The sequence below is a fragment of the Mustelus asterias genome, chromosome 21, assembly GCF_964213995.1.
Source record: "Mustelus asterias chromosome 21, sMusAst1.hap1.1, whole genome shotgun sequence".
Taxonomy (NCBI): Eukaryota; Metazoa; Chordata; class Chondrichthyes; order Carcharhiniformes; family Triakidae; genus Mustelus; species Mustelus asterias.
Genome location: NC_135821.1, coordinates 78,032,160 through 78,057,952, shown reverse-complemented (window position 1 = coordinate 78,057,952; position 25,793 = coordinate 78,032,160). Strand labels below are relative to the sequence as shown.

The 25,793-nt window shown below is 42.8% G+C and overlaps 1 protein-coding gene across 9 annotated transcripts in view; it reads left to right on the top strand.

The window, feature by feature from the left end:
- LOC144509438 (proto-oncogene tyrosine-protein kinase Yrk-like) overlaps positions 1–25,793 on the top strand; it is a 315,669-nt gene that overhangs the window by 61,825 nt on the left and 228,051 nt on the right. For 7 of the 9 annotated variants that reach the window (XM_078238329.1, XM_078238330.1, XM_078238325.1 and 4 more), the window contains one exon: positions 3,535–3,610. The gene's annotated coding sequence lies outside the window, so the exon portion shown is untranslated. Of the gene's footprint in view, positions 1–3,534; positions 3,611–15,992; positions 16,045–25,793 lie in introns of all 9 variants that reach the window. The other 2 variants (XM_078238321.1, XM_078238322.1) reach the window with 1 other exon arrangement.

The window sequence follows — 25,793 nt, the reverse complement described above, 5'->3', positions numbered from 1 at the left end:
CATGCCTCCCTTTTATTTTAACCACTAAGCTAGTCCCAATTGCCTGCATTTGACCCATGTCCCTCTATACCCATCGTACCCCTGTAACTGTCGATATGCTTTGTAAAAGACAAAATTGTACCCGCCTCTACTACTACCTCTGGCAGCTTGTTCCAGACACTCACCACCCTCTGAAAAAATTGCCCCTCTGGACCCTTTTGTATCTCTCCCCTCTCACCTTAAACCTCTGCCCTCTAGTTTTAGACTCCCCAGCCTTTGGGAAATGGTATTGACTATCTCACTGATCTACACCCCTCATACTGATAATGAAGCTGCTGGATTTTCATATCAATGAACAAACCATGTTGTATCTTTCAAGAGTAAAGTTGGAAGATCTAATTCTGGCAAACGTATGTGAGATCACCTCAAAGAAGTAAGCTCTTGCTGCGTCTGTTTCACACTCACTGCATCACAGTGTTAACTGGACAAAGCGAAGATTTTAAACCACTCTGGCTGCATAGCCTGATTCAATTTTAGATTTTTGGTGTAAAGGCTAATTGCTCTGTCTGCTCTTTGCTGTCATTAGAAACGTAACTGGGATTCGGATTCAATGAATAAGCTCAGGGGAAGAAATTATAATTCAGCACAAAGCCAAAGGAGGCAGCAGTTTCTGAGTTCAATAATCGTAAAATAAAAAGCAGCAAATTTGTTTTGCCTTTCAAGATTGAAGGGAAAATAAGCTGCATTAACCAGTGAGGCACAATGTACCAATGGAATATCAATTCTCATAGAATCATAGAATTCCAACAATGCAGAAGAGACCATTCAGCCCATTGAGTCTGCACCAACTCTCCAACAGAGAATCTTACCCAGGCCCTCTCCCCCACCCTATCCCTGTAATCTCACTCCGTAGCTAATCCCCCTAAACCACACATCTTTGGACTGTGGGAAGAAACCGGAGCACCAGGAGGAAACCCATGCAGACACAGGGAAGAAAGTGCAAACTCCACACAGACGGTGACCCAAGGCTGGGAGTTTCCAGCATTTTCTGTTTTTGTTTCGATATCCTGATCACCCCTTCCTCACCCATATCCCTTGATCTCTTTAGCCCCAAGAGCTACATCTAATCTCTCCTTGAAATCACACAATATCTTGGCCTCAGTTGGGATCCGCATTAAAGTATATTTAAATATCATTGGCAGGCCATGTCTTTACGCCTGATAGCCCCCTCGCCCCCCCCCCCTCTCCCCCCCCCCCCCCCCCCCCCGCCATTAAATTGTCCAATTGCATCTCCCCCATGATGTGCACCTGATGTGCAGAACCTGCCAGAGACACACATGTGAACACAACCCCCCGGGGGTCGAGGGTCATGCCCAGGCTGTGCCAGGGGACGCTCTATGTGGTGGGGTGTTGCAAGGTGGGGGCGGGTCCATATTGGGGGAGGCATTTCCATGGAAGGGGGCTATCTATTTTTACCACCATATTTCACCTCATCCACATATCCTTCAACTTTTTCCATCATGCACTTATCTCACTCCCTGTCAAATGCATCAATACTATTCACCACAGTACAGAAAAAAGCACCACTTGTACCGTCTACACTCAGAACAGGGTGGTGTCTACTTGACAGTTTGCTGCCCACTTGGATTGTTGATGATGATATGAGTGGTTTGTTAGCAAAGTTCCTGCACACCAGAGTTTCAGAAGGTTTTACTGCTGCCCTGACGGGATTTATCCTGTAAACTTTATGTTGACATTCTTAGTTCCACTCAGTGCTGGAAATGTGCAATGTAGCTGAAACTATCCAGTTGCTGTGTAACATCCAGCCACCACATGGGAACTAATTGGTGGGAAATAATGGATAAAGTAGTTGTGTGACTCTTTGTTACAGAAATATAAATGCTTGCTGCATACATATTCACGAAGCCTGTGCTGAATTAGCACAACAACTGGAAGGTTCAGAGATCTGGGCAATTGCAGCTAACGTTTTAGCATTTGAGAATTATGTGTGTGTGGGGGAATCAATAGTGCCATTCTTCATCAGAAAGGAGCTTGGAAATGATGTTGGAGCTATTGTATCGGCGTGGAGAGGGATGTAGTATGATCTGAATGAATAAAAAGATTATTAATGTTAAACCTCTGTGGTGGAAAGTACAATGAATGTGTCACTGTTTTCTCATTGAGAATGGCTTTGTAATTGAGTTAATTTGTTCACTGTTGGTTCAACTACAAATTGGTGCCCCTTTCTTATCTGTGTAAATGTACTTTGATATTTAAGGGCGGATTTTAGTCAGGACTTCCTGTTACAAACCCACATAGATTTAGCTATGTCTCCATGGGTCGCATCTGCTCTTCTGAACAGCCGGGGGCAGGGGTTGGCGGGATGTTGATGGTCACAGGCTCTCTGTAACTTGACTGACAGCAATGTGCTTAACACTTAACAGTCTTCGAAAGGACCCAGCAATGATTCAGTTGTGTTCAGTAGGTGGCAAACCACCAACTTCTCAAGGACAATCGGGGATGTGCAATAAATGCTGACTTTGCCAGTGATGCTCACATCCTTGAATGAATAAACACAAGATCTTGGTGATATTATCAGGATCAGACTTCAGATTTTACTGCAGATTGTGATTTCCTCAATGTTGAAGTTTATTTATTAGTCACAAGTAGGCTTACATTGACACTGCAATGAAGTTACTGTGAAAATCCCCCAGTCACCACACTCCTGTCAGAGTACACTGAGGGAGAATTTAACATGGCCAATGCACCTGACCAGCACGTCTGTCGGAGTGTGGGAGAAAACCGGAGCACTAAGTTCTTTGTGTTAGCTGGAGGAAGGCATGATGAGCACTTGGGCCATATTTCAATAAAATAGTCCAAAACCCACGCAGACATGGGGAGAACATGCAGACTCTGCACAGACAGTGACCCAAGACGGGAATGGAACCTTGGACCCTGATGCTGTGAGACTGCGGTGCTAACCACTGCCTCCGTGCCGCCCCTGGACAATGGACAACCTGGGAAGGAGAACCAGTAGGGATCCAGGAAGGAGTATTCTTCCAGGTCCCCAGAGTGTTAGGGTCCATTCTCCAAAGGCAGCCTAATTGTCACCCCAGAAGCCTCAGAGTTGGGGGTGTGAGACTGACTGGGCCTATGCAGATGAACTCCAGGGGTTTAAATTTCCCAGAGCCTCATGCTACTGGGGGCTGAGTGATTTACAATCTGCCTGAGCCCCAGTTAAAAATCAGGCCTGTAACTTTTGTCGTCTTCATTTGGTTTAATAATACCAGCGACGGAACCAGGGAGCATAAATATTCAAAACCAAATCGAGGACTCATTTCATGGGGTTAGCGTTATTTTGTCCAGTAATTGAAAAAATATAGTACTGTTCACAGGAATTTGGAAGGATTTTTAAGTGAGAAGTTTACCAATCTAGCCCCTGCTTGAGCTCACAGAGAATCTTCAGCTAGTTTATTTATGAAATACGGATTGAAATATTCCTGGAGTTTCAACCAGAAGCATTGAGTTCTCATTCTTGGGTTAATCTCTTTTCAGCTGCCTCCTTAACTGCATCAGACCAAAAGTATTGGAAACGTCCAGAAGGCCCAGTCAGCAGCTGTGGGGAAAACAGGTGAGTTAACCTTCCAGATGTAAACCTATGAACAGTTCATGATGATGCTATGATCCAGTACTTTAGCTTAAAGAATAAATGGACATGACCACAATATCCTCAACATCAACCACGAGCATCAATGGTGAATGAAATAGATGTTGAAATAATGCCATCTTATCACACTAAGTTCTTTGTGTTAGCTGGAGGAAGGCATGATGAGCACTTGGGCCACATTTCAATAAAATAGTCCAAAACCCAGTGTCAGTCAGGAGTTCTCCTTCTAACCCTTAAGAAAAATGAAAAGTGATTAAAATAACTGTCCTTAGCAACCCACTTCCATCCCTGTTCCTGTGTCAGGCTTCCCTGATGTGGGCTTGCACCGGCGTTAAACGCGTGACTGCACATTAAAAACTAGCTGGTCAGATTGAGCTGTCAGTAACTGGGAGGGGTAGTTTGCTGTCTCTATGTTACCCAACCATGTTCCCATTAGGGAATTGACCCTGATGTTTTCACAGCCATGCTATTAAAATGAAGCAGAATTGTATTTCTTTGTTGGACTTGCTTGGTTCTTAAGAAGCCACGTTGTAACTTTGGACTGGTAGTGTTTGGTGAAATGTCCCATTAAAAAATAGTCGTCTTTTGGGATCATTAAAGAAAACTTTCGTCATGGAAAATAAACTCATCTCCTCCCTAACTTTTGCAGAATTTTGCTCCCTGCTATTTTTAAAGGAGTAAGAAGTTTAACAACACCAGGTTAAAGTCCAACAGGTTTATTTGGTAGCAAAAGCTACACAAGCTTTCGGAGCTCCAAGCCCCTTCTTCAGGTGAGTGGGAATTCTGTTCACAAACAGAGCATATAAAGACACAAACTCAATTTACATGAATAATGGTTGGAATGCGAATACTTACAACTAATCAAGTCTTTAAGAAACAAAACAGCATGAGTTGACACAGCATACAGAGTATGCTCTGTTTGTGAACAGAATTCCCACTCACCTGAAGAAGGGGCTTGCAGCTCCGAAAGCTTGTGTGGCTTTTGCTACCAAATAAACCTGTTGGATTTTAACCTGGTGTTGTTAAACTTCTTACTGTGTTTACCCCAGTCCAACGCCGGCATCTCCACATCATTTTTAAAGGACCCAAGTTTTGACGTCTCCTGCAGGTGAAACAGATTTGGGTGCTCCGATTCTTTAACAGAGAAATCTTTTTTTAAGTTTACTTATTAGTGTCACAAGCAGGCTTACTGCAACTAAGTTACTGTGAAAATCCCCTAGTCACCACACTCCGATGCCTGTTCGGGTACACTGAGGGAGAATTTAGCATGGCCAATGCATCTAACTAGCACGTCTTTCGGACTGTGAGGGGAAACCGGAGGAAACCCACAAGGGAATGGGGAGAAAATGCAGACTCTGAGCAAACAGTAATCCAAGTCGGGAATCGAACTCGGGTCCCTGACACTGTGAGACAGCGGTGTTAACCACTGTGCCACCGTGATGGAAGTGTCCGTGAATTATTGGACTTCCCTCTGAAGTTGGCTTTACTGTTTAATATCGACAATGATATTGCAGTGAATCACTCTCACAATGAGAAAGAAATACCTGCAGGATTAACTTGACCCAAATTAAAATGTAAAACTCCAAGCTTTAATGCAGTTGTGACACTGATAGTTTACATCCTGCAGAAACAGGGACCATTTCTTTCAGATTTATAACTGGGATAAGGCCTTTGTCTTTTAGAGAGAAGCTAGACATGACACAGACATGTTCTGAATCATCCACCACTCCCACAAAGTGCACCTGACCTTTTGTTTCGGAAGATAGTGGTCAAGTATGTTTGTTGTCGGAGCATCAGTTGCTTGAAGTGTGGGAATTTCTCAAAATAGAGGAAGTCAACTGCTGGTTTCTCGGGAATGACTGCAACAGTGGAGAGAAAGGAAGATGGATGCTTAATGTTTGAGAGAAATGTATGTGACACTGAGGGCTTCTCTTGGAGAATGGCACTGCCATAGCTTCTCAGCACTGGTTCAGTGTTCAAGCTCAGAATTCAATCTTAGCTTTGTTTCAGTTTCTGCAGTTGACATTTGAAGTACATGTGGCGATTTCCAAATACAAGTTCATCAGGATGTCTCGGGGAAATTGTTTTTTCCAAACGTCTTGTGCAGATTTGGCATTACGAAGTGACAGAAAATTCCCGCGGACTGATTAAATGTATTTAAAAACAGATATATTTATACCAATAATATCTTGAAAATGTTGTTTCTAATTAATTTACTTGAAAGTAAAGCGATGTTTTAACTTGGACATTATGGTCCGATAATTCTAAATAGCTGCAGTGTTTGGAAATGGGAAGGGGAGTGTGCTGGGCAGCGCATGTGACTTCTGGACAGTTTTAATGCTTGGCAGGCAGTGTTAGCCCATTCATGGCGCACACAATGTGCCGCTTTCAGCTGATGTGTTTCTCTGTCTGCCAATTAACTGTCTTTGCTGCTTCACTTTGTCAAGTGAATTGTGAATCATAACAGCGAGAGGTTGATCAGCCCCCGTGTTAGCCGGAGGAATGCATGATGAGCAATCGGGCCACGTTTCAATAAAAGAGACCAAAACCCGGCATCTGTCAGGAGTTCTCCTGCTCCTTCTAACCCTCAAGAAAACTGAAAAGCGATTAAAATAACTGTCCTTAGCAACCCACTTCCATCCCTGTTCCTGTGTCAGGCTTCCCTGATGTGGGCTTGCACAGGCGTTAAACGCGTGACTGCATGTTAAAAACTAGCTGGTCAGATTGAGCTTTCAGTAACTGGGAGGGGCAGTTTGCTGCCTCCACGTTACCCAACTAGATTCACATTGGGCCTCGGGGGCTAAATTAACCCCAATGTTTTCACACCCATAGAGTCATAGAGGTTTACAGCATGGAAACAGGCCCGTCGGCCCAACTTGTCCATGCCGCCCCTTTTTTTTAAACCACTAAGCTAGTCCCAATTGCCCGCATTTGACCCATATCCCTCTACACCCACCTTACCCATGTAACTGCCTAAATGCTTTTTAAAAGACAAAATTGTACCCGCCTGTACTACTATCCACGTTATTAAAATGAAGCAGACTTGTATTTCTTTATTGGACTTGTTTGGTTCTTAAGAACAGTAAAAAGTCTCACAACAGGTGTGTTGTGAGACTTCTTATTGTGTTTGCTGAAAGAAATGTCAGAGGTAATAGCGGATGCGTTAGTGGTTATTTATCAAAATTCGTTGGATTCTGGGGTAGTGCCGACGGATTGGAAAACGGCTAATGTTACGCCGCTGTTTAAAAAGGGAAATAGACAAAAGGCGGGTAACTACAGGCCGGTTAGCTTAACGTCTGTAGTTGGGAAAATGCTGGAATCCATCATTAAAGAAGAAATAGCAGGCCATCTGGATAAGAATGGTTCGATTAAGCAGACGCAGCATGGATTCATGAGGGGAAAGTCGTGCTTGACAAACTTGTTGGATTTTTATGAAGATGTGACTAGTGCGGTTGACGGAGGGGAACCAGTGGATGCGGTGTTTTTGGATTTCCAAAAGGCGTTTGATAAGGTGCCTCACAAAAGGTTGCTGAAGAAGATTGGGTCACACGAAGTTGGGGGTAGGGTGTTAGCGTGGATTGGGGATTGGCTATCCGACAGGAAGCAGAGAGTCGGAATAAATGGGTGCTTTTCTGGTTGGTGGATGGTAACTAGTGGCGTGCCGCAGGGATCGGTACTGGGGCCTCAACTATTTACCATTTATATAGACGATCTGGAGGAGGGGACTGAGTGTAGGGTAACAAAGTTTGCAGACGACACAAAGATAAGTGGAAAAGTGTATCGTGTGGAGGGCGTAGAAGGTCTGCAGAGAGATTTGGACAGGCTGAGTGAGTGGGCGAGGATCTGGCAGATGGAGTATAACGTTAACAAATGCGAGGTTATTCACTTTGGAGGAAATAATAGCAAATTGGATTATTATCTAAATGGAAAAAAATTACAACATGCTACTGTGCAAAGAGACCTGGGGGTCCTTGTGCATGAGACGCAAAAACCCAGTCTGCAGGTGCAACAGGTGATCAAGAAGGCAAATGGGATGTTGGCCTATATCGCAAGGGGGATAGAATATAAAAGCAGAGATGTCTTGCTGCATCTGTACAGGGCATTGGTGAGGCCGCAGCTGGAATACTGTGTGCAGTATTGGTCCCCTTATTTGCGGAAGGATATATTGGCCTTTGAGGGAGTGCAGAGAAGGTTCACCAGGTTGATACCAGAGATGAGGGGTGTTGATTATGAGGAGAGACTGAGCAGATTGGGTTTGTACTCATTGGAATTTAGAAGGCTGAGGGGGGATCTTATAGAGACCTATAAGATAATGAAGGGGCTGGATAGGGTAGAGGTGGAGAGATTCTTTCCACTTAGAAAGGAAGCTAGAACTAGAGGGCACAGCCTCAAAATAAAGGGGGGTCAGTTTAGGACAGAGTTGAGGAGGAACTTCTTCTCTCCAAGGGTGGTGAATCTCTGGAATTCTCTGCCCACTGAAGTGGTGGAGGCTCCCTCGTTGAATATGTTTAAATCACGGATAGATGGATTCCTGATCGGTAAGGGAATTAGGGGTTATGGGGATCAGGCGGGTAAGTGGAACTGATCCACTTCAGATCAGCCATGATCTTATTGAATGGCGGGGCAGGCTCGAGGGGCAAGATGGCCTACTCCTGCTCCTATTTCTTATGTTCTTATGTTTAACCCAGTCTAACGCCGGCATTTCCACATCAGGTTCTTAAGAAGCCAGGTTGTAACTTTGGCCTGGTATTGTTGGTGTTTTTCCTGGTGTTCTTATCCAACCACATCAAGGCTTTGCAAGTAACTAAGATACTCAGTGCTGTGCAGAAAATATTCCAGTGTTAGGAAGTTTGTCATGTTTCCTGGTTTGAAATACTGAACCTGAATTTACTGAATGGACTAAAGGCAAACAATTGTCTTGACCATGTGCTGTGGCCAATTTCTTTCACTGCAGGAGAGTAGATATATTTCATAAATGTTGACATCTCATTTTAAAGAAGTGGATTGGCTTTAATAAGAGCTTGTGTGGATTAGAGTCACAGCATTTGCAATTGTGGTTTTTGCCTTTTGCAAGTTTCATTCGTTCAGATGAAACATGTATTTAATTGTTGTGTGACGTATATGGAATGTGTCACACACAACACTCCGAGGCCTGTGCATTGTGTCTTTAACCATATTTCACACTTACCAAACCTCAAATGTCCTGGCACAGCAGATTAAATTAGATGGTTTTTCTGAGCATACGTTTTTCAATGTTTGTCGATAAGTGTGACGTTTGGATAAACTTTTTAGATTTAGGGGTTGATTAGATTTTAATAATTGGGAAACCCATCCCCAATCTATGTGAACACACATCCTGCGGTGGACTGGCTGAGTAACTCACTCTCCAGAGCTGAATCACTGATTCTTATACTTAGATGAGGCTGCCGACCTCATGTAATCATCAATTTGAATTTAATGGCTGTGGGACAAGTTTCCAGCCTCAGGAAACACCTGCCACAAGATGGAGTCCATGTAAACCACATTCACTGCACTACCCTGATCAATATATTTCATTACTTTTTCAAAAAAACTCAATGAAATTAAACAGGATCTCCCACCATCAAATCCGTGATCAATCTCTGATCAATCCCTGCCTTGCCAAGTGTTGATTAACCTTGTCCCTTTGAATTTTTTCCAATAATTTCCCTACCACTGACATTGGACTAACTTGCCTGTATCTGGCTTATCCCTGCTGCCCTTCTTGAATAAAAGTACCACATTAGTTATCCTCCAGTCATCTGGTGCTTAACCTTTGGCCATCAGGGCCCCTGAAATCTCATCCCTTGCCTCCTATTGCAGCTTGGGATACATCTCAGCAGGCCCAGGGGATTTATGGTACATTATGCCTGGTAAAACATCTCACACTTCCTCCTTATTAATCTTAACATGCTTTAGAACTTCATTGTCCCAATTGAAATCTCCAGCTACAATATCTTTCTCCTCAGTGAATACGATGAAAAATATTAACTTAAGACCTCACCCACGTCCTCTGGTTCCATGCACAGATTGTCCCTTTGGTCTCTAATGAGCCCCATTTTTTCCCTGGTCATTTGTCAAAGATATTTCGCGGCCACTCTTTGCCCTCCCAATTTGTTTTTTAAGCCCCGCCCCCTACATTTTCTGTACTTCTGAAGGGTCGCTCCCATTTTTAGTGCACTATACCTCCCATATGCTTCCTTTTTTTCTTTATCAGACCCTCAATATTCCTTGACACCCAGGGATCCCTTGACTTGCCGCCCTTGCCCTTCACTCAGTGAAACACTTTGGCCCTCAACTCACTATTTCACTTTTAAAGGACTCCCACTTTCCAAATGTAGATTTCCCTGTAAGTAGCTGCTCCCAGTTGATCTTTGCCAGGTGCTGCCTCACGATATTGAAATCAGACCACCCAATTCAGACACTTGATTTCTGGATCATCCTTATCCCTTTCTCTGATGACTTTGAAACTTAGAGTTATGGTCACTATATCCAAAATTCTTGCCCACTGACACTTTGGCCACTTGCCCGGCTTCATTCCCCAGGATTAAGCCTAGCACTGCCCCATCCTTAGTCAGACTATCTATATACTGGCACAAAAAGCTATTCTGGATGCACTTTAAATTTTCCACTCCGTCTAATCCTTTCACACTAAGGCGATTCCAGTTAATACTGGGGAAGATTAAATCCACGACTACTATAATCCTATTCCTCTCACACCTCTCTGTGATTTGTCTACATATTTGCTCCTCTTTTTCCCTCTGACTGTTGGGAGCCCTGCAATATAACCCCAGCAAAGTGATCGCCTCTTTTTTTATTTCTAAGCTCCACCCTTACGGCCTCATTTGAAAAGCCTTCTAAGACATCTTCCCTCATTATTGCAGTGATGGTCTCTCTTATCAATAATGCAATGCTCCCGTCTCTCTTATATCCCCTGATGAAGGAGCAGCGCTCCGAAAGCTCGTGATTCCAAATAAACCTGTTGGACTTTTAACCTGGTGTTGTGAGACTACTTAATGCGCCCACCCCAGTCTAACGCCGGCATCTCCACATCATTCTTACAGTGTCTGCTTTTTTTTGGTCTCTGGTATGCCTATGGCTCTAAGTTTTTCTGTACACATTCAATTGTTGTATATTTTCTACCCTGCCAGTTATGTTCTCTAGGATCAATTATCTCTATGGCCTTTGCATCTCTTGTTTGGTATAAAAGTCTTTGTGATTCCTGTCCCAGTATCCCCTACATGCCTCTTGGTTCCTATTTTATTTTGGTGCACACTGTCTCACCACGTTCTCCATTATCTATAATAGCATTTTATTTTCACACCAGGTTGTCACATATTTATCTCCTTAAATTTATTGATAAACCCCGAACACTTTTCCAAACACTGGAGCTCAAACCGAAATCCCATTCTCTACATCCTGTTCATTGTCTGTGTGTTGTTTAAGGCATCTATATTATTTCTCCCCACAATCTCTGTCAAAACTTCATTTAGTTTCTTATCAATACCCAATATTTACCCTTATTACCCAAACTTTGATCTAAACCAATAGGCTTATGTGTGGAATTTGTCAAATGCCTTCCGGAAATTTAGATTTGGGAGAACGTCAAAAGGCTACAAGCAACCAGCTGCATCAAGAAAGCAAAGACATGAGTCTGAGTAAATGGCCAGGAAGGAACTGAACTGCTAACTGCAGAGAGAATGTAATGTCCTCCCTGGGTGTGCGTTTGGTGGCAGGGGGCCATTTATTTTTGTTGGGAGTGTGGGTGGGTGGAGGCCCTGATTAAGTCTCTAGAGGAAGGTTCATGCTCAGCCTACCCACCTCCCCGCCAATTGAGGGAGTTAGCAGAGCCATTCTTTCACAGCCATTTACTCAGATTCGTGTCTGTACTTTCTTGATGCATCTGATTGTTGTAGCCTGTTGGGCAGTTGATGCTGATTAAAGGACCTTATTTTGCCACTGCTGGTATTCACCTCTCAGCAAGTGGGTGGATTGCCATGTGAGGAGCATGACAAGCAAACCATGTTGGGAGAGTTCCTTGTTGGATGGGTGTTGTACCGGCAGCAAATGCAGTCTTCCCAGTACAGAGTACAGGAGAGCTGCCAGTCTCCGATTTCTAATCAGTATTCTGTAACTTGATTTTGTCTCTCTGTGCACTGTTTGAGAGCACATTTCCACTCCATCTGACGAAGGAGCAGTGCTCCGAAAGCTAATGGTATTTGCACCCGAATAAACCTGTTGGACTTTAACCTGGTGTTGTTAAAACTCTTACAGTCTCCGATTCCCCAGAGTTTTCAATGGGATGGATTTCCATGCCCGGGGTCCATAATCCCGCTGCTGCCCTCTCAAGCCCAATTGGCACTTAATATGGCGAGTCTTGCCGGAGAGAGGTGGTGGGGATGTTTGACCAGTTCTCCAGCTGAGAGCAGAGATTGCCATTCCCTGCACACACTCCACCTTGCTGGGTGGCACTGTGCTCTGTTCATCAGAGCATTAGATCCCAACAGTAACCTGCCTTTTGCCTTCTGGTAAATAGAATTTTCCTGTCCTGTGTAAATTAAGTAAAGACAGAACTCATTCAACATTCATGACTCTGTGGCTCAGAGGAAACTCCTTCCTTGTGTTTGTTCTCAGCCTTCTATAGTCCTGACAGAGCATTCATTGTCTCTAATGTACAATAGAATAAGCAGTGGACAGTCATGGCCAGTGCCTTTAATACATTGTGGCATCCTGGACGTACCGTTTTTTGAATTGTACCTAACTTGCTGTGAAGCTTTTTTCAATGCTCTGAAGCTAGTGCTTTTTATAATCATGCAGTGACATAGACTTGCACTCTTGTACATATGCAAACCATCGCATTCTGTAGCAAGACAATCTAAATGTAGTTTCCTTTCTGGATTGAAAATTGATATGTGCTGGCCGTGGATATAGAGTGTATATTCTTAGTGCAACCTGAGATGGTAATCTGGTGAACTCACAGAATTCTGGTTCGGTCAAACCAGAATAGGAGAATGCATCACTGTGAAAAGGCTCCACGCTATTTCTAACCCGTAGTAAGTGTGAAACCTATATCTCATTACCTCTGGAGCTGACTGCTCCAATGTTCTGCTTGGCCTCCCATTTTCCACCATCTGTAAACTTGAAGCCAACCAGACGTCTGTTGCCCATATCTCAACTTGTAGCAATCCCATTCGGCCAGTGTTCCTCTGCTCACTATTATATAGCGCAATGTCTTGGTTTTAAAATTCTTGCCCTTGTTTTCAAATGCCTCTCTAACCTCTTCCAGCCCAACAGACCTCCAGGATCTCTGCACTCCTCCAACCCTGACCTCGCGAGCCTCCCTGATGTAAATAACTCCACCAATGGGGGCTGTGCTTCAGCTGCCTTGGCTCTAAGCTCCGCAATTCCCCTGTAAATCCCTCCACCTCTCTGCCACTCCTTCTTCTGTTAATGCAACCTTTAAAACTGATTTTTTTTGATCAAGCTTTCAGTCATCTGCCCTAATACCTCCTATGTGCCAATGTCAAACTCTTCTGGTAATCCTCTTGTGAAACGTCTTGGGATATTTTATTATATTAAAGGGGCTCTATGTGGATTCATGTTATCAGACCAGGTGAGTTGTTGACTAGTTAGCACATCAGCTACAAAACTCTTATTGTCTGTTCTTTGAACCTCTTTCTGTCCTCAGTACACAGATCCTTGTTTTCCTTAACAATTCCATTTTATTTGATTCAAGGAATCTAGGAAATTTAAGTATAACAGTTGGGAATTTGGAAGTTAATGAGGCTAATGGTAAACTGGAGATGAAAACAAAATAACAAACAAGTAACAGGATTAGCAGTTATCTCGAGGAACACTGAGATGTGATTTGCCCAGTAACAAGATTAGCAGGCATCTAGAGAAATTGAAGTGTGAATTGCCAAATCAGAAACATTGTTTACCAGAATCAGTGGGGCTATACAAATGATAAACTGCTAGAAGCAAGAAATTGGAGAGATAGACAGCCGAATCCACAGGGTGGGATATTAAGGTGGTTGAACAGAATAACTGCTGGCATCTTCATTGGGGAAGGAGGCTAGTTTTCCATCCAATAGCCAGGCAGGCGAGAATCTTCAGAGAGGCCAGTTCCATCTATGATCAGAGCCATGGAGGCCAGTTCCAGCTAACATTTAGAGCCAGGGCAGATTGCAGATATCCTTCTCGAAAAGATGCAGTTTTGTAACTTTACTGAATCAGCAAAAGACATCTCCCAGAGTTGGTCATCTAAGCTGTATCATGTGGTAACTATGAGCTGTACTTGACTCATAGAGTCACTAAATTGGGAAAAGGGGTGGCTCAGTGAGTTTGAGGAACATGGGTATATTTTGGGAACAGGGTAATTCAGCTATTAACATACTAAAGTATCATAGTGTATATGATATATCTTCCTTGTGTGTTTTTCTTTTACTTTAATACATATTCTTTATTAATTGTTGACACAGAGACTAGACTGGTTCCTCACTGGGTTGTAAATGGTTCCTCACATTATTCCAAACAAACATACGCCACCAAGAACTGGTGTTTCAAGTAATCCTTTGGGGTTTCGAGACACTCTCGGTGGGTGGGGTTTTTAACAAAAATGCGGGGCCCATGGCCAGGATTTTAAAAAGAATAATTTCTTTTGTGTGTTGGGGATTTGTGACTTTTCAAACGTATCGAGAATGAGCAACACGTGGAACCAAATGAGAGCACGTTATTTAAAAGAAGAGACTGCAAAGTTTACTCTTGCTCGAGCCCAGGCTTATTTGAAAGTAGACAATATAACCTTAGCAAATTTGAAAAGTGTACCTCGAGCTAACTTGATAGAATTGGCAGATAAATTGGAATTAGGATTATCTACAGGGGCTAAGAAAGCTGAGGTAATTGAAAGCAGAGCAAAACATTTAAATATACAAGTGGTGTCAGACAGTCCCTGTATTTTCAGAAGTGGAGACATTAAATTAACAAAAATTCAATTACAAAGAGAAATAGATATGAAAAAATTAGAAATGCCAGAAAAAGAGAGGGAGCGAAGAGAAAGGGAGAAAGAGAGAGGTTTATAAATATAGATGTTAGCAATGGCAGAAAGAGAAAAGAATAAACAGATAGAACGTCAAATTAAAGTGCAGCAAAGTGTAGCAGGCAAACAGAGTTGGATGAGGAAAACAGTGGTTCTAGAAATGAGCCAATTGAGGAGATGCTTCGATTTGAATTTGATAAGAGGGACACCAAGGTGTTTTTAACGTCTTTGAGAAAGTAGCTCAACAGATGAAAGAACTGGCCACAAGAAGAGGAGTCACATTGACTCAAAACGTTAACTCTGTTTCTCTCACCACAGGTGCTGCCAGACCTGCTGAGTTTTTCCAGAATTTTCTGACTTTACTCCCAGCAACAAATGGAAAAGATCAACTCTCTTTATTGTGCTAAATGGGCTTTGCTTGGCTATAAGTAAATTATAACTGAATGTTTTTGCTCCGTCTTAAGGGATTGCAGTTTTTTTCAAGTGTTTTCCAAGTTTTGTTTTAATAACTTGCTTGCATGCATTGATCTAATCTGTGTTAAAATGAGTCATTGAGTGACGAGAACACAAGGTTCACTGACATGTGATATTTTCCTGTGATAGACAGTGGCATTTTAACTGATTTCACTCCCATAGATAGCAGCACACTCACTGTATCCTCCGGAAATAATGTCAAGCAAATTCCTGAATGCAGATTGGCTGATGAAATATGTTGCTTCTTCAGTCATTGGGAATAATCTGTATAATGAGGGTGAAGAATTGTGAAAACAATTAGAAAAGGAAATTAACATATAGGAAGCTAAATTTTTTAAGGAAAGCACTAAATATCTTTCAGATGTACAATACAGTAGTAAATTGGAAGGTGATTCATTGTGGCTTCAACAATGAATGATTTATTATTAATAATATGTACACAAGGTAAGGGTCTGACAGATCGGATACACAAGTCTGTTCTCTACTCCTCCCTGGCTCCAACTGAGGATCCTCCCCTATCCCAGGATATGCGCCCATACTCTGATTGGTTCGGCTTCCCTCGTGGCCCCTCCATAGGGTCCAGCCCGATCACATGGCCCGTAAAGGATCACCCCCTTATAGGAGCCACGTTATTGCAAGTACCTTCTCATTGCTTCCAGAAATATCCCAAGTCACTTCATCTATGTTGAATGAATTTGAATATGTTACTTTTGTCGCATATGGAACATCTATGTGCGCACCAATATCTTTGAAACAGCAGGGAGACAAGCCATCAGTTAATCTGCTTTTTATTTTGTTCTATTGGTTCAATTCCAGCTGATATTAACACAGGACAAGTCAGATCCCAGAGCGAAAGTTGGTTTGACAGGTACTAACTTGTTTTTTTATAAACTGTGGAGGAAAGTTACTGAACAAATTCACAGGAGTCTGCTGTTGAACTTTTAATATAAAGGATAAAATATTGATTACAGCAAGAAAAGTGAATGATATTAGGCCAGACGAAAAGGTTGGAAAGATCTCGACTCGAAAACAAGAAGACAATTCAAATTCCCATGATTACCGTACCCCAGGAATATCTTTACAGACACAAAAACCAGTGAAGAGTTACCACTATTTTGACACAAAGGCCTTTTGCTTGGGATTGGCACAGTTGCAAACGGTTTTCTTCCAGTGAATTCTTGAGTATTCACTTGGTGCTTCTCATCCAACTGGTATCTCTCCCAAGGCACCCAGAAACCGCACTCTAAACTCACAATTTCTTCAACTGCACAGCAACAGATAAGTTCCCTAAATTCAGTCTTTTAGTAGCACCTTCACAAAACTGATCACTTTATTGAGTCCTGTAATTATTCAGTTAATTTCTGTCCCATTATCCTTGCAATTTACTTCTCAGAGAGCTTCAAATCCCTATCTTCTTTCTCAGAAACACAATGAACACCTGCTCTCTCAACTCCTGTCTTTTCTTTGGCCGTGTCCTCAGATCACTGCCATTAGGCAATAGTGAAGCTTTTCTACTTTGTGTTGTTTCCAGAATCACCAAACTTTAAACCCCTTTTTAACCCATCTCTTCAACATCAGTGACTGTAAGACCTCATTAAAGACGTTAATATATAAACAAGCCCACAAGACTCAAAACCTTTTAGTGACAAGTCTATCCAGACTTCCAGGCACCAAGGTTCATTAACAACACCTAAATGAAACTGAAATCATTTTTTACCTTTCTTATCAAGCAAATATATATAAATTCAACTTGAAATGATACCTCATTCATAACATGATTGATTGAGAGAGGAATGTTCAAGTTCCTTGATCATGGGACCTTAATTTGAAGCTTGCAGATGATTATGATTATTCAAGATAGTTTCCAATGGAGTGGTTGAGAATAGACCATTTTAGGTTAAGAGTCCTATCCTATATCCTATACAGAACTCTCTGAAAGAGATATCTAATTGGTGTCCCTTCCCTCCTCTTTCCTCAGGGCCCTGCAATTATTTCCTGTTCAAGTATTTATCCAATTCACTGTTGAAAGCTAAAATTGAATCTGTTTCTTCCTCCCTTTCAGATATCACATTTCAAACTGCAACAGCTTGCTGTCAATAAAACAAAATCCTCCTTCTCTCCATTTTTAAAATGTATTCAATCATGGGATGTGGGTGTCACTGGATAGGCCAACTTTTTATTGCGCCGAGGAGCAACTTTTTACACAGAGGGTGGTATGTGTGTGGAATGAGCTGCCGGAGGGAGTGGTTGAGGCAGGGACATTGACAACATTTAAAAGGCATTTGGACAGATACATGGATAGGAAAGGTTTCGAGGGATGTGGGCCAAATGGGGTTAGCTTAGATGGACTTTTTGGTTGGCATGGACCAGTTTGGGCCGAAGGGCCTGTCTCTGTGCCCTACATTCTATGATTCTACCACTAATTGCCATTGAGGAGGTGGCAGTGAGCTGCCTTCTAGAACCGCTGTAGTCCATAGGGTGTAGGTACACCCACAGAGTTGTCAGGGAGGGAATTCCAGGATTTTGACCCAGCGACAGCGAAGGAATGCTGATATATTTCCAAGTCAGGATGGTGTGTGACCTAGAAGAATCATAGAATCCCGACAGTGCAAAAAGAGGCCATTTGGCCCATCAAGTATCCAGACTTGGAGAGGAGCTTGTAGGTGGTGATGTTCCCATGCATTTGCTGCTCTTGTCCTTCTAGCTAGTAATGGTCGTGGGTTTGGAAGGTGCTGTCGAAAGAGCCTTGATGAGTTGTTGCAGTGAATCTTATAGATGGTGCACACGGCTGCTACTGTGTGTCGGTGGAAGAGAGATTGAATGTTTGTGGATGCCAATCCACTTTGTCCTGGGTGGTGTTGAGCTTCTTGAATATTGTTGAAGCTTCACTCATCCAATCTCTTTCTGTGTGCGCTTTCCCGGCCCTGCTCCAACTGATATGACCAGAGGACAGACACTTCCCAACACAAATGAACAGGAAGATGAGAAAATGTACTCTGGGCTGATCTTCTGCTGACTGAAGAATAACAATAGACTGAGATGATGGATTGAGGAGATTGTACTTGGAGCAAAGTTCCAGAACCAATGATGTGAGGGAACTGAAATCTCACAATTTGACAAATAAATGACCCTGAATAAATCATTGTATTCTCAACTGAGAATTCAGCTCCTTCAGTGCCCTGGCACTCAATAACTGCTGCTGGCTGTCTCAATGCTAATAACATGGCCTGGTCTCTTGAAGAAAAATATTCATAGAAAACAAGAAGTGAATGTTAATTTGCAGCGAAGTAACTTTTTAAAGATTTGTTCATCGAGATTGATTTCAAATGAAATTTCTTTGCCAAATATTATTAATCACTAATTAACATCCAGGTCCGAAAATCAAGACCTGTCAAATCAATGGAATGATTCACTTTCGGGATGAATCTGGCATTTCTTTTGCTTTGTGTTCAAGACTTAGATAAATTGCAGACGCCCACTGTGTCTCTGCGTCACGAGCCTCTGAAATTGACAAACAATGCTTCTAACTGTCTTGCAACAATGAATTATCCAAAGAATCCCAACTCAGGATAATCTTGTAGCTTGCCTGCCCTCACTCTGGTTATCAGAAAGTTCGATTTAAATAGTTGCAACAGTCCCGTCTTTGTCAACATAAAAAAATAAACCAAGGGCGGAATTTTCCCTAAATTCGGCAAAAACCCATTGTGGGTGGGAAAAGCAGCGTTGAAGTCTTGGCATCAATGGCAGCTTTTCTGGACATTCGGGACATAGAGAGAGAAACAGCAAAGGGGTGGGTCCCACAACGCCAGAGTTCGCTCTGCCAGCAGCCTTGTTTTTCAAAGATCAGGGTGCCAATTTTAAAGGCCACCCAAGTGCGCAAAAGTTTACTGGCAACATCTTCCCCACAAAAACAGAATATTTGAGTCTGGATGACCCTTCGTCAGAGCTGAAGACAATAGGAAATAGGACGAGATTTATACTGTAAGGGTGAGTGTTTAACTCACTGCCACTTCTCTTCCGACCCTGAAGAAGTTCTGCTCTTCCCTCCGACAGGATTTCCATTTGTCTCTTTCACCCTGTCCACCTTCATTGCTGTGACATCATTGTCAATTATACCCCCCCCCCCCTCTGCCCCTCACCCTTACAGTATAAATTTCATCCGATTTTCTTTGTCCTCAGCTCTGACGAAGAGTCATCCAGACTCAAAACATTGGCTCTATTCTCTATCCACAGATGCTGTCAGACCTGCTGAGATTTTCCAGCATTTTCCATCTTTGCAGTGGGTGTTGATGGTCTATTAAGGACTATTATTAGAGACTCACTGGAATTTTCCAGTCAGCCTGTGGCCTCCTGAGGCATTGGAAACTAGGCCGACAGCCTGGGGGCAGCTTTCCAGCAGCAAACTCAGGAGACAATGCTCTAAGCAGGCTTTGGTGCCCTTCCGACCTGCTTCTTGCTGCAGCTACAGGCCACCCTGTGCAGGGGAACCTATCCATTATGGCAGCCTGGCAGTTCTGGCCATTTTTTATTTTAAAAGTTGCTGAAAGGGCACTTCCCCTCTGTAGCTCCTTCCAAGTTTGAGGGACTCCTATTGCCCTCCCCCCCCACCTCCCCACCCCCCTCTCCCAGCTTCGAGACCCTGTCACTGATTGCTAATTGTCAATTCATGGAGAGTCAATGCAGGGTGACTGTTTCCCTCACAATGGGTGGAATCTTGTTGAGGTATCAGGTGTCTTGCCTGTTGGCTGGGGAGCAGATGAGAGAGTTCCCTCTGCCTCTTTTTCAGGAAGGCTTGTTGAGCCACAAGCCAATCAGGCAGTGGAACGGTCACGGGCAGACCTTCCTCTGGAATCAAGACCCCAGGGGCAGAAGTCTCGTCTGGCAAGAAGTGTGGGCAAATCAGAGGCTGACAGCTCTTGTGCTCAGCAGCGCCACGAGGAGGACTGGCTGCTGCTGGAAGAACAGGCATTGGAGTCCCAGGATCGCAGAGTGACCCAAGCTGCATGAGTGGGAGCCCCCATTTGACCTCGACATTAGGGTCCAAACCAAACCCCAAATCCTGCTGATATGTGGCATATGTTGATTCATATCCAGAAATATCTCCTCTTCGATTCTTGAACTTTGTAAGTCACTGTGGGATGGTCGCAAGCTTCCCTGTCCATCTTTATTCCTGATGTGGAGATGCCGGCGTTGGACTGGGGTGAACACAGTAAGAAGTCTCACAACACCAGGTTAAAGTCCAACAGGTTTATTTGGTAGCAAATACCATAAGCTTTCGGAGCGCTGCTCCTTCGTCAGATGGAGTGGAAATGTGCTCTCAAACAGTGCACAGAGACACAAAATCAAATTACAGAATACTGATTAGAATGTGAATCCCTAAAGCCAGCCAGGTCTTAAAGGTACAGACAATGTGGGTGGAGGGAGCATTAAACACAGGTTAAAGAGATGTGTATTGTCTCCAGACAGAACAGCTAGTGAGATTCTGCAAGCCCAGGAGGCAAGCTGTGGGGGTTACTGATAATGTGACATAAATCCAACATCCCGGTTTAGGCTGTCCTCATGTGTGCGGAACTTGGCTATCAGTTTCTGCTCAGCGACTCTGCGCTGTCGTGTGTCGTGAAGGCCGCCTTGGAGAACGCTTACCTGAAGATCCAAGGCTGAATGCCCATGACTGCTGAAGTGCTCCCCCACAGGAAGAGAACAGTCTTGCCTGGTGATTGTTGAGCGGTGTTCATTCATCCGTTGTCGTAGCGTCTGCATGGTTTCCCCAATGTACCATGCCTCGGGACATCCTTTCCTGCATCTTTATTCCACTCATACTCACTATCTCATTACCTTTCCTCAACATAATTGCTGAATACCTGGAAATCTACCTTTTTTTTGCAAATGGATGACTTGCAGTCTCGGCAGACACAACTGAAGAAAGAAAAAAGTGCTAAGATGAAGCCGCTGTCATTCATTTTGTAAAAATTCCTGGAATGTTCAAATGAACAGTTGAGGAAGACCACATCCAAATTATCCCAAGTACATTTTTCATTATTCAATGAGCCGCACAAATAAATTGTGAGGAACATCAAGGCTAACAGGAAAAGTCTTTAAAATATATCAACAGCCATGGAAACATAGAAAATAGAAGCAAGAGTAGGCCATTTTTCCCAAGAGCTAAGGGAGGGGTGAGGAGTGGTGGGTGTTGTGGACCCATGAGGACAATTTTTAGTTGGATTGCTTTAAATTGATTAATTGGGTATACTAAATTCTCCCTCAGTGTACCCGAACAGGCGCCGGAATGTGGCGACTAGGGGATTTTCACAGTAACGTCATTGCAGTGTCAATGTAAGCCTTACTTGTGACACTAACAAATCAACTTAAACTTGTCCGCAACTAATTCTGATCAATGGTGCATGAGTACGATAAAAACAGTCACTGATCTTTCTCTGAGACTAGGGATTTAAAAGCTGCTTCTGTGTTGCAGATCTTGACTTGGGGAAGGAGCTAAGTGTGTCGCCTCTCATGTACTCAAGTGCAGTAAGTGTGGTTGATGTTCCTGTAAATTGGCTGAATAGGAAACCTCGCTGCCTTGTGACTTGACTGTCTGGTCAGGACATTTTGACCCCAGTGTGCGTGTGATGTGTCATCATCCGGAAACCTCGCTGCTGCTGTTAGCGGCTCCAAGAAGCTTGGTGCCCATCAGAAACAATCAGTTTAAACCCAGTTTCCTGAGCTCCTGATTGCTGAATATCTGGCAATTAGCTTTAGGCGCTGGAAGTCAGGTCAGCAACATGTCCCTAAGGGGCAGGGGAGTGTTCAATGGGTCTCAGGTTTTAGTTATGGAAAATGCAGGTGACTGTTTGATCATTACTGATTCAGTTCAGCCTTGGTCGAAGATGGAATTTGGATTTGGGAATTTTACTGTTTTGTTGACTTGAGGAAGGAGACAGAAATCTCTTCCTACAATTACTTCCTGTTTTTGAAGATTTCTAAATATAATTTCAGAGGAAATGACTGCAGCATAGTTTGTAAAGATCACCTTCAGTTAAACCAGTCAAAAAGAGGGAAGTTGCATTCTTTTTTCAACAAGTAATGATAAAAAGTGTTGCCGGATGTCGACTGCAAATTGGGTGAGGGACATTTTAAGTTTAATGTATTAATTACAGGCCTGCTTTAGGAAATGTAAATTTTGTGCACCGCAGTACAATACAGTCTTCTTTGATTGCTAAAGGTGCAGCCATCTAAAAATTGGACTGTCTATATGTCATTAGGATAAATCTTTAGATGCTCTTAACATCTTATAACATAATTGACAAAGAGACAACATGGCAGTGAATAACTTGTGGCTGCACCGTTTGATCCACACACTGTAGAATTTTAAACAGTCACTCAGTATTACAGAGCCTGAATATTGGGAATGAATCGAGTGAAACATGTTCATCCAGCAGGAGGGATACTTCAGTTGCAAGCAGTAAAAGAACTAACTTCAGGAAATAAATCGAAGAAAAAGGTTTAATGAAGTAACTTCATTACTCCAACACTTAAGGCCACACCCTGGGCCATACAAGCTCCTTGCAATTCCCATCTTTTTATTTATCCTGGGTCAGCTGGTCAGCTGACCACCTCATCATTTTGCCATTGGGTTACATTGTCTACCTGGTCAGCTAACCCTCACGGCATGTTACCACTGGTTATATTATAACACGGTAAGAAGTCTCACAACACCAGATTAAAGCCCAACAGATTTATTTGGTAGCAAATGCCACTAGCTTTCGGAACGCTGCTCCTTCGTCAGGATCATCGACACGGATGCCATCATCTCACGTGACAACACCATCCACCAGGTACACGGTACATACTCTTGCAACTCGGCCAACGTTGTCTACCTGATACGCTGCAGGAAAGGATGTCCTGAGGCATGGTACATTGGGGAGACCATGCAGACGCTACAACAATGGATGAATGAACACCGCTCGACAATCACCAGGCAAGAGTGTTCTCTTCCTGTTGGGGAACATTTCAGCGGTCACGGGCATTCGGCCTCTGATCTTCAGGTAAGTGTTCTCCAAGGCGACACACGACAGCGCAGAGTCGCTGAGCAGAGACTGATAGCCAAGTTCCGCACACATGAGGACAGCCTCAACCGGGATCTTGGGTTCATGTCACACTATCTGTAACCCCCACGACTTGCCTGGGCTTGCAAAATCTCACTAACGGTCCTGTCTGGAGACAATACACATCTCTTTAACCTGTGCTTAACGCTCTCTCCACTCACATTGTCTGTACCTTTAAGACTTGATTACCTGTAAAGACTCGCATTCCAACCATTATTTTGTAAATTGAGTTTGTGTCTTTATATGCCCTGTTTGTGAACAGAACTCCCACTTACCTGACGAAGGAGCAGCGCTCCGAAAGCTAGTGGCATTTGTTACCAAATAAACCTGTTGGACTTTAACCTGGTGTTGTGAGACTTCTTACTGTGTTCACCCCAGTCCAACGCCGACATCTCCACAGCATTATAACAAAACCTAGTTACTATCAGTTATCAATTCATCAAATTACGGTTATGTGTCTGAGTTTACCTTGGACACAGTAAGATTGGATTAGGTAGCAGTATGTTAATTTTGACAAAATTCCAGTAATTGTGGATTAAACACCAATCACTTGATAGGAAGATCTTGTAGATCATAAATTTCAGAACATGAAGATACCATTCAGCCCATACTGGCGTTTTGCGCCAGAATTACTTACACCCATTACCCTCCAATTTCTCCATGCCTTTCAATATATTGTCCTTGAAGTTTAAAAAAAAATCTAATTCTCTTTTAAACATTCTAATTGGATAAACTTTAATAGCCACTTGAGATAAATTATTCCACACTTAGAAATAGTGAAAAATAATTCTTCCCTTTTAATTAATCCAAATGTGGTGATTTGCTATCCATTGGAAACTAGCTTTCATTATTCACCCTATCAAAGGTAGTGAGTGCAGATATGATGGGCCAAATGGCCTCCTTCTGCATTGTAATAATTTTGTGACTGTGAAAACTTCTCAGAACTTTGAACACAGCTTTAACAGTGGTTAGTTTGGTGGGTTGAAGGAAGGCAAGGACAGCTTCAGGGAAAAGTTTCTTTATACCATTGATGTGGGTCAGGAGGAGCAAGAGTGCAACCCCTGACACTTCACACCATCCCAAGCTCCCACCCATCAAAAGATCCCCAGGGTTGGGGATCAGATCGTCCTGCTCCCCAGCAAGCTTGAAAATCTGAAGATCTTGGTTTTCCAACCAAACTCCTCCAACTACTGAACACCCTCCCCGGTAACATCTAAGCTTTAAAATAGCAATTCAATATGAAAACAATTCCCCTTGAGTAGTTCCAAAGATGATTAAGCAAGCCTTGTGTGTAGCTGAGATTAAGAACTCTCGATGCTCAGACTTTAACAGAACTGTAGTAACACAATTTGCCACAAGCAGAGAAACCTGACTGCTTAGCAACCGTTAGGCTGGTTATTCTCATTACTTGAAAACAGAATTGACAGGAGATTCAATATTGGTTTGTGGGCTTTTTGAGGCCTAATCTAATTTATTCCATTTATGTTCTCTATTGCTTTAATGATTACATACGGAGAATAGTTTCTGAATTTTTAATTTGTTTTTGATTAACACCTGACTAAATATACTTGTTAAATATTTTTATTGGGCATCGTCACAGACACTGTTCATTTCCTTTTTGAATATAATTACAAAGATTTTCAACATTAGACTTTGGTTAAATCAAATTATCCTATCAGAATTTGCATGTGAATTCACTGAACAGCTGGAATGGTTCTGACCCAATGGGGTATTTTCAGAGCTTTAGCAGAGCAGCAATTTATTAGACCCGACATGTCATTAATATCACTCCAGAGACCGCAGCTGGTCAGCAATAAATCTACAATTTTACCTTGGGGATCAGGGCCCTGAGACAGGGAGCTAAATTGCTGTGTGGGCTGAGGAGGGGCACTTCCTGTATGTGGTTGGTAACCATGAAACTGGAGGAAGTTTCTTTAATGACGAGTCTAATATGGGCCAGTAGAAGCTAGAGCCGCTGTTTCCAATCTAAAATAAGGGACATTGAATCTTGTGTATAATTTGTTGATGCAGTTGCTTATCATTTTTCATTGTGTATTGGAAACAGTGAGGCTCACAGTAATGGCAATAACTATTCAGCAGGTGAGACATTCCTTTCTCTCAATTTTTTTTCTACTTCACGAACTGTGGGAGATATGAGGAATGAGTCATTGCCTGAGTGCACTTTCAGCAAATGACCTTGTCAGCAATTGTGCCTGTCAAATGGCGTGTTCGAACTGACAGATATGAAGCATTGCAAATATTAAGCGTGAGAAGCTGGTCTGGGGCCATTTTAATGCAGCTTTTGGATGGTGGGTAGAGATTTCTGAGCATTGTAAACTGTGCCAGAATTCTTAAAAAGCTGATTTCAAGGGATATGGAAAACATGTTTCTCAGGAATTGACCTGGTGACTTTGACCACATGAAATTGCACCATTGGATCACTTGCATGTTAAATGGTTACAAGATGGTTTCACACTTCTTAATTTTTCTCCTTTCCAAAGTATAAGAATATTTG